General features: G+C 33.2%; 1 long non-coding RNA gene across 2 annotated transcripts; it reads left to right on the top strand.

Moving 5' to 3' along the window:
- The first annotated feature begins 249 nt into the window (after positions 1-249).
- On the top strand, positions 250-7,923 carry LOC133808478 (uncharacterized). 2 transcript variants are annotated; one of them, XR_009880301.1, is made up of 6 exons: positions 250-333; positions 1,654-1,708; positions 3,584-3,716; positions 3,812-3,916; positions 4,011-4,088; positions 7,759-7,923. It is a non-coding gene; the product is annotated as an uncharacterized LOC133808478 (long non-coding RNA). The 2 variants fall into 2 exon arrangements; XR_009880295.1 differs by lacking the exon at positions 7,759-7,923 and having other exon boundaries at positions 4,011-4,219.
- Positions 7,924-10,132: the final 2,209 nt, after the last annotated feature.

Below are 10,132 nucleotides of genomic sequence, written 5' to 3'. Positions count from 1 at the left end.
TGTGTGTCCTAAAAGTTTTAATTTTTTAAAACAAAAGTTTATAGAATTTTTAGGACACTCATTGAGAGTCCTTAAAAAACACATTTTAGGACTCACAATGAGTGTCCTAAAAACATATATGGATCCTAAAAAACCTGAATGAAAAATTTAAGTGATAATATGACTGGTGACTTTTAAGGGCTCTCACTTTGAGTGTCCTTAAAGAGTATTAAGGGCATATACTATTTTTGAATTAAGACTTAGGGATTTATTTTCTCGGCACACAAAGAAGGAAGACTCAGCAACAAATTAGGATTTGGGGATTAGGGTTCTTGTTGTCCACCATGAAAGAAGGTGAGTTTCTTGTCATGGCCTTTCCCTTCCTGGTTTAAGTGTTTATATAGTGAAATATAATGATTTTATTTTGTAGTTTTTTCTTGCTTTGCTAATATTTTTGTGTATAAAATTCCATTCAACTTTGCACTATGGCTGGGTGCTTTGCTCTGTAACTTTGCCATGGTTTTGGGTTTGTAGTTTGTAATGCATATTAAACTATAAATATATTGTTACTGATTTTCGGTTTATTTCTCATTCTTATTTGCATATAGCAAAAGACGACTATATATATTATATATACATATTTGAGGGAATACGTATCTCCAACAGTCTTTCTTTGTTTTTTTGAGTTTATAACATGTATTTCTTAGTGCTATTATGTTTTTGCTTGTTCTATTAGAAGACTTGTTAGTAGTTGGAGTCGTGGTCTTTAATGGGTCTTTATTGTTGTTTTTTTGTTGTTGCTGGAAATGGTCCTTTGTTGTTGACAGTGAGACTTGAAGAAGATGATAGTTTCTCTCTCTAGGTGGTACTAATTCTTTCTATTTTTTTAATGTCCAATGCTTTCCTTATTTTGATGAAATTTGTCACCACCACATTGATAATGACTCATTCCAGCAAAAAAATAATTATTTTTTTCATAGTTGCAACATTTTAAGTATTTTTTATATTTAATTATCTTTATATCTAAAAACTAGTGTACGCATGCTTTTGGAAAATGGTAATATATATTGAAAAACCAAAAGATCATATTATATACACATTTAAAATATAATTATGTAGAGCACTTACATATAGATTCCACCAAAAGAAGTAAATAGAAATATCACAATCATCTCATAGATTTTTTTTTTAGAAAATATATCATCTAAGACTTGAACATGTCGACTTAAATGGGGTGTTACATAAAAAAAAAATATACTTGTCTCTTTTACTAAAAAAATAGCATAAAGCCATTTTTGCGTACTGTTATAAATGTAGTACTCGATCAAAAAAATTATAACTGTAGTTGGTCTTTGCAATGGCTCAGTTAGTTTGGTCAACACATATGTAGAATAAATAATAAATATGAATAATTGGCCACTTTCCATCACTCAAAATGAGACCTTCCATACTGTCCTATATCATAACATGTTTCCAAGATTATTTGTTGTTTGTAGGCTTTTTGTTATACGAGTTCTATGTTGCTCTTTTTGTTTTGATAACAGTGTATATTTTTATTATTTGTGTATATATATATATATATATGTGATCACAGAGAAGTACATATGTGATTGTCAGTCTTTGATATTAGTACACATTCTTATTAATTTGCTTATGAAATGCTCTTTAATTTAGCTTGAAGGTGATAGGCGATCAATCTAATTGTTGAGGTTCAGAAGCTTCCAATTTTGTAAGTTTAAAAACTATTGATAAGATCACAATCATTTTTACTGTGGTTAGTGCCTCATTTTTTTTATAAACAAAATGGATACATTTATGGATATTATTCTATTTATTATTAATTATTTAAGAATTATAAAATAACGTGTTTATGATTTATAAAATGTTTTAGTGATTCTTTTTTATTAGAAAAGATTTAGTAATTTTACAATGTTGATATTAGTGTTTAGGTTAAACTTTCTATTGGTCTTAAAGCATTGGATTCTTGGTAGCTAATTGCTAGAGGTATGTTGTATTTGAATATTTTTTTTTAATTTTCACTCTTTCACAATTTTGAATAGAAATTATATAATTTTAGTGGAGTTTGAATATCTTAGATATTCATCCTTAGTGAAGTAGGTTCTGAGAATTCTATGTGTTGCGGTGATAACGGAAGATTTAAAACTTGCATGTCTTAGGGAAGCAGGTTCTGAGAATTTTGTGTGCTGCGATCATATATGGATGAAACCTATGTGTTGTTTGATTTGTTTGATGTGTTAGTGTTGATTGTGACAGATGGCTAGGCTAGTAAATTATGGGATATGATGTCCGGTTTTCTGGAGAATATTTTATACTTAGTTTTTGTTTTGTATGTTTATTTTATTTTCTTAATTTTTATTTTTTATTAAAACAAATAGGCATAATATAGAAAAAGAATGGATGTCAGCTGATAGGTTGTCAGTAAAATATATAAAAGGGGTCGATGAGTTTCTTAAATTTAGTTTGGATTATACCAAAGATCCAAACTATGTTTGTTGTCCTTGTAGTAAGTGTGGAAATATGAAAAAGATGACCGCCGTAATGATAAAAGAGCACTTATATTTCCATTGAATAGACAAAAGTTGAAAAATATGGTATTGGCATGGAGAAGAGTTTCATGTTACTCCAGACCCTCCTAGGATGAATGAAGTTCGGAATTATAGGCAATTTGAGCATGAGGATAATTTAGATGAAATGATTGATGATGCATATTATGAATCAGAAGTAGATCCCGTTAAGTTCAAAAATCTTTTTAATGACGATGAAAAGTTGATTTACCCCGGTTGCATTAAATTTACAAAGCTGTCAGCCCTTCTTAGATTGTACAATATGAAAGCAAAAAATGGATGGAGTGATAAGAGTTTCACGGAATTGTTAGCTTTTTAAAAATATTTATTGCTTGAAGAAAATGAAATGCCCGTGTCATTTTATGAGGTCAAGAAAACTATGTGCTCATTAGGCTTGCAATATGAAAAAATACATGCTTGTACTGATGAGTGCGTATTATATCGGAATAGCCTTATAGATGCGAATTCGTGTCCTACTTGTGGTGTGTCCAGATGGCAAACGAAAAGTAATTCAGAGGAAGTTAAGGAAGGAGTACCAACAAAAGTTTTGTGGTATATTCCTCCAATTCCTCGTTTGGTTCAGTTTTATCGAAATGTTGATCACGCTAAGAATTTGACTTGGCATGCGGATGAGATAATAAATGACGATAGACTTAGACATCTTGCTGACTCACCAGCGTGGAAGACAGTGGATTTTGAATGGCCTTCATTTGCCAATGAACCTAGAAATATTCGTCCAGCTCTTTCTACGGAAGAAATTAATCCTCATATTTCTCTTAGTAGTAAGTATAGTTGTTGGCTTGTTATGTTAGGATGTTATACTACACGTCTAAAAAGCATGATTGGATAGTTATGCCTTATAACCATGAGTAAGTTTAATTAATATGATTTTCATTGATACAAAAAAATAGAATCTAAAGTTAAACATTTTGTAATACTTGTTCTTTCAACATGGAGCATTGAATGTTATTTTTATTATATCCTAATTGGCATTATTGTTGTTTTCTCGACCCTATCAGTGCACCATTAGATAATAGGACGACCATCAAGGAGACCATCCATGATGCATTTGAGATGTATTTCCCATAAAGAATGAAAGCACGTAAAATTATCAACAAATGCCCAGCGGGAGTAATGTATTTCCAACCTACGGTATGTTTCTATTTGTATATGGATTTATGTACATATAAAGATGTTTAAGATATTTAATACTAAGATTTGTACATGTATTACCAATCTTTATACAGTGTCGTAAATAATCAAATAATATCGACTACGGAGATTATGTTATGAGGATGATGAAGAATGTACTTATAAATGCCCCTCATATCAAACCTTTCTTATCGAAACAGGTAACAATAAATATACAACTACATAATATTAATATGAATTTATTACTACTAATATAAGTCTAATTAAAGTTTTATTTCATTATTATTTTTTCAGTTCACCTCTGACAAACCATATACTACTCAAGAAATTGACGAAGTTCGAGAAGAATGGACGATTTCATTTTTACAATTGGTTAGTGCAAAATGAAATATGTTATAAGCTAGTTTACAATACATGTTGAGAAATTTAAATTTTTTTTGGCGTTTCTTTAGTATTTTCTTTTCAAATTTTGGAAATCTAACATATATAATACATTTTGGACACTCAATGCGATATATTTTTTAAATCAAAATGAAAATTGTTGCTGCATTTCTTTTTTTTTTTAATAAAAATTAACTTTTAAGGGCATGCAAAGAGAGCCTTAAAAACTTAATTTAAAGACACTCAACGGGATCTTTTAATACACGCATTGCGAGTCCTAAAAACATTCTTTTAGGACTCGCGAAGAGAGCCCTAAAAACTTTACTTAAAGACACTCAACGGGATCTTTTAGGACTTGCGAGTCCTAAAAAACTCACTTTTTAAGGCTCTCAAATAGAGGGCTCGCGGCCCGCGAGTCCTAAAAAACCTTTTTTTTTTGCAGTAGTGTTGAATTCCAACTTATTCATAATATAGTTGGTGGTGAACGCAGAAAAAGCAGGAATGGGCGATTCCAATATGATGCTTACTTGTGCACGCTCATCAATGATGACCCCATGTATTTCTGCTTCATGCATCACATTAATCATGTGTAAAACATGTTCACGTATAGAAACACCTTTCTTCATCTTAGTAGTCATGTAGGTTTTAATAGCCTCGTGTCTACTTTGATCAGATTGCTGCCCAAACATGGCCTGCAGAGAATCCATTATCTCAAACGCAGTTTCCATGGTTTCAAGCTTTGTTCTCAGAACATCATTGGTTCTCACAAGCATGTAACACTTTGCCTTATTATTGGATTGAAACCAGGCATCATACTTGTCCCGAACATTCTTCGGGGCAGTGACAACGGGCTCTTCAGGACATTCCTTAGTTAAGACAAATTTGTGGTTCTCACAGATTAACATAAGATTTAGATTTGATTTTCATCTTATAAAATTATGTCCATTAAGTTTTTCAAGTGATAGTGAAACGGTTATTGGATTGACACCGTTAGACATTACTGAAACAAATAATAAATAATAATATTATCATTTGAAAAAATATCAATGTTTTGGAAAGTAAACATGATGCATGAATGCAACAATTAAAACACATAAATTAACATTTACTTTTCCACGACAAAACTACCCAACAAATAAAATGCCACCTTAGGGTTGGTCAAGTTAAATTCAGATAGCTTATAAGACAATCTTATCTTTATAATTTAAAACTTAAAATAATTCTTTATTTTCTTTTTTAAATATAAAGTACTGCTAGTTTGGTCAAGATGCAATTATCCACCGCAAAAGCTTAATTACATCTTTGTAAGTGTAACCCATTATTTCGGAATTCATGACTTAACTTAGAGAGTGACGCCTTAGGGTCGGTCAAGCCTAAAATACATCACTTCCTCCTATCTTTGTAAGAAGCCAACCTTGGTATTCATGTCTAGAAACCTTCCTTATGGGGACGGAAACAAAGCCGCCTCGAGGCCCCTTTCATATCTCACGGTATTGTACTTATAGTGGAGACCATAGGTCACATTGAGATATTCACATTCTCCCACTTACTATTTTAGATTAAATGTGTTTTATTAAACTAATCAATTAATTCCAAATTAATTACTAGTTCATTAATAACCCTATGAATGTAATTAATTACAAAATTCATAATTATAAAAGAGTTTGTTTCTATAATTAATGTGATCTAAATAATTACCCATTACATTCATCTAACTTTACTAAAATGTTTTTTTTTACATAAAGTTGGTTATCTTAAATGCCTATAAAATCTATTGCCTTTATTATGGTGCGAGTTACCAAGTTTTAACTAATTTAATACTTAGTAGTTTACATGTAATTGATTTCACCAAAACAATTCATATAAACAAATAGGACAATCCTAAATAATCATGTTTCTAAAATATGCATGATTATTGAGAAACTGTGTGGGGTTTCATGAATGGTATGTAATTGACTAATGCATGATCATGTTATCAATCAAACATCAATGAACATTTATTTAAATAAATACAATAAATGATGAACCGAGCACTAATGAGTATTTCTAAGATTTACAAACCTTTGAAAAATTAGAAATAAAATTGCAATCTAAGCCTATCTAGCTTTCAAGACTCTCCTAGAATGCTCATCCTCTCCTTTAGGCTTTCTTGCTAATCTTTAAGAACTTTGTTTTGCCCAACTTATTATTTCTAAATAAATTATTTAATTAAAGCTAACTTTTAATTAAATAACCATTTTTGTCATCTTTTTAATTTAGTTGAATTTAAATAATTAAATAATCAAATTCAAATAATTATTTAAACTTAAGATATTATCTTAACCAACTAAAATATATTTTATTTTCTAATAAAATAAAATAAGATAATTAAACTTTTAAATTCAAATAATTAAAAAATGAATTAAATAAAAGATATTTTCAACAACTTAGGAATTAGGGTTTTGGGCACCAAGATGGTGCCCTAGGGCCGGCGGCACAAGGAGCCAAGGGCTCGGGTGGGGTGGCTGGCTGGCGTGTAGGGGCTCGGCCAGGGGCCTGGTGCATAAGCGCAGGAGGCGTAGAGGCAGGCGGGTGCGCATGCAGGGGCGCGGGGTGCGCGCTGGGTGCCATGGGGCTGGGGCTATGTCTGGTCCGTGCGGTAGCGGAGGCTCGGGCCTAGACACCGCGTGGGTGAGCAGGGGCTTGGACTGTGTGCCTCTTTGGTGCATGGCTCGGGTTCCTCCTCATCTCTTGTGTACATATTTTTAAAATACATATTTCTGAAATAAATTTACAAAAATCTTATGCCCTTTTATGGCTTACACAAGATCTAGAAAAACAATAAAATTTCTAACCCAATATCACCATATAATTAACGATCCATCTTTCAACTATACATTCAAAAAACATATCCATCCATTCAATATACATATAACAAATGCAAGAAACCCATACAGTATTTAGTATATATATGTATAGATTGCTCTGATATCAATTGTTGGTATTAAATGATCAAATCAAATGTACGCAACAGAACATATGGACCCATTTTAATAAATATTAATATCAGCTAGGATCATACACATATATAAATATTAAATCACATACAAATAGATTATGGATTACCTCTTGTAGCCTATCAAGTGTCCTTGAGTCTTTTTGTATAAATCAACAGTGTTCCTATCCATTATTATGAGATCTCACACCCTGATCTTCCAGACCAATCCTCAAACACACAAGGACGCGTGTGGGCACGTAGGATTCAAAAGTTTGATTTATGACTCTCTAGATGTACTCAACACATGAGATCTAGAGAGTTTTGACAGAGAGAAGGTTTAGCATAACCCAAATATGCTAATAATCACATAAAATTCAATATGCATCTTAGAAAATGAAATCCATCCAATTACTCAACACATCATCTAATTCAATTTTACCATGTTCATGCATGAAAATAAAGATTACCAAAAACACAGATACCAGTTGTTGGGAAAACTTATTCAGGATCTTATTTATTTTCATGTAAATCTTATATTAAACAAATTAATATGAGACAACCTAGAATATGTTTCTAAAATTGAATTCATACAGAGATAATGATAAGAACACTTACATTATTGTGTAACAGCATGATTGAGTCATTCCTTCATTTTCTTTAACCCTTGTATCCTTTCTGTCACAGGGTATCACCAAGAAACTGAACCGACCTTCAATTTTCTTCACAGCCTTCCAAAGAATCCTTAGAATCACCTAGACTAGAGTGGGCAATTCTCAACACATGAGATAGATACAAAGAGAAGAAGAATAGAAGAAAAAAATTGTGGCTTAGAAAAAGACTTATGTTGTAGAGAGAATCTAAAACCTAGAGCATCAAGACTAGATCTTTTGATCTTCTCAAAAACATCTCTAAAAAAACTTGATTTCAACTCTCACTTAACATTCCTTTTATAGGCTCAATTAGGTCATTTATTTTAATTAAAAAATCAATAAAATAACATATAATATCAGCCTAATGGTCGAAATTATCATGGGCTTTAGGCCCGTGAAATTTCTCATTTAATTATAAGCCTGTTGGACTTAAAATCAATGCTTGTATTATTTTTTATTGCTTAATTAATTAAATAATTATTTAAATCTTTTATCAAATTAATTATTTATAATTTGAACCTTGATTTAAACTTATTTATTAATATAGACACCAATTTATCTTAATTAATAAATCTGCCCTAAAATCTCTTTTCTACTCTAAATTGTATAACTCTGTGAAACTATCCAAAATTGAGTTGGTCAACTTTGATAATTCTAATTGATAATTAAATCAATTAATTGAGACTATCTAGATGATTTTATCCAAGGAACAATGGGGACCATGGGCCTATGAAATAAAGCTCCAATAAATTATCATAGATTTAACAAATAAATTTACTAACTTATTTATTCCTCGTGACTCCACTAAAGACTCAGAATTGCACTCTTGAATTCATAGAACGCTCTATAACAAATATAGATACACTATTAATTATCCATTGTTACAATCATAATTGTCACTCAATCCTCTATAAACGGTCTACAATGAGATGGGACTAAAATACTGTTTTACCCCTCATTGTATTTGTTTACAAAAAATGGACTACCGGATGACGTGGCAGGATTGGTCTACATGTGGGAGGCACGTGGCTATTTTTAGGAAGTGTATCCTACTCGGCCATCGACTAGAAGACTGTTGGTTTATCACACATCATACTTATGTGCGACCAGCCTGGTCGCATATATTCATTTATTTCCTTCAGATGTGCAATCTTGTAATTATGCATTAATTGTAATTTCTTTTTTTACTCAGATACGCAAGTCTTAAGTGTAATTAAGGCCCATTGTCCCATGTAACCTTCTTGAGCCTATAAATACGAATCAAAAGGCTCAAGGGAGGGGACTTTTTGGACTGAGAGAATTTGGAGAGAAAGATATAGTGTTATTATTCATCGAAATTGTAATCATCCTAAAGTTTGTGAAACTCGTGAACCCTTAGTTCATTGATAACAGTGTTGGGATCCTACATCAATAAGAACACTAAGTTGATGTAGGTCATTGCCATCTGATTGGAGCCGAACCACTATAAATTGTTTGTGTCGTTTACTTTTTTGTCTTGATTTCTTCTTGTTTTCATCTCATTCTATATCGTTTATTTGACTTCGTGTCGTTGACCAATTCGAGGGTCAACATTTTGGTGCTTTCATTGAGAGATCGAATTCGAGACTTCCAAGGAAATCAAATGGCAAAAACATACAGAAAGGCGGGACAGACTTCTGGTGCTGCATCCACCCAGCCTCCTTCGCCAAATGTGGCTGAAGATGAACCACTGTTGGATTTTGAAGAGGAGGAGATGGATTCTGAGACATTAAGGACAACAGTGAGTGTTATAGGAGGAGTTGGCCAATAAGGAGAATGCGGCTGAGACGATGGAGTTGCAACAAAGGGAGATTGACCGTCAACGTCAAGAGTTGAATGAGCGGCAGGCTGACATGGATAGCCGACAAAAAGATGCCACCGCCGCCCTGGAGGCAGCCATCCAGTTGGCACGAGGATGACCTGTGCCAACTTCTCAACCAGATCAGCCACCAAGTGCACCATCAAACCAAGGCCTAGACCCAAGTCCTCCACCTCAGCTGGCAAGCCCTCAGAGGCCGGAGCAACATCTTGCTGCTCAACAGGATATTCCATTTCAAGATCCTAAGCAACAGCCACCTTCTCGCGCTAGTCGAGATAATCCCCAACGTCAAAGGCAGAATAGGGCCGGGTAGCCTCATCGAAGCCCTAGATGCCAAACTACTGAGGAACCGAATCCACTGAGCAGGGGACAACGCCCTTTTGTTAATAGAGGGCATGCCGAGTCAGGCTTTGCAGTTAGGGGCCCCCCACGACATAATAATGCCGGGGGACCCTTCGACCAACGCAGGCCTCCCCCTGATGCTCGAGAGGTACCAGCGAGAGGAGGAAATAGTGCGATCAATAGGTCGCACCATAGCCAATCACATTTTCGAGACGGTCATGACTATAAC

This window comes from Humulus lupulus, chromosome 1 (assembly GCF_963169125.1).
Source record: "Humulus lupulus chromosome 1, drHumLupu1.1, whole genome shotgun sequence".
Lineage (NCBI taxonomy): Eukaryota > Viridiplantae > Streptophyta > Magnoliopsida > Rosales > Cannabaceae > Humulus > Humulus lupulus.
This window is presented reverse-complemented; position numbering and strand designations above follow the sequence as displayed.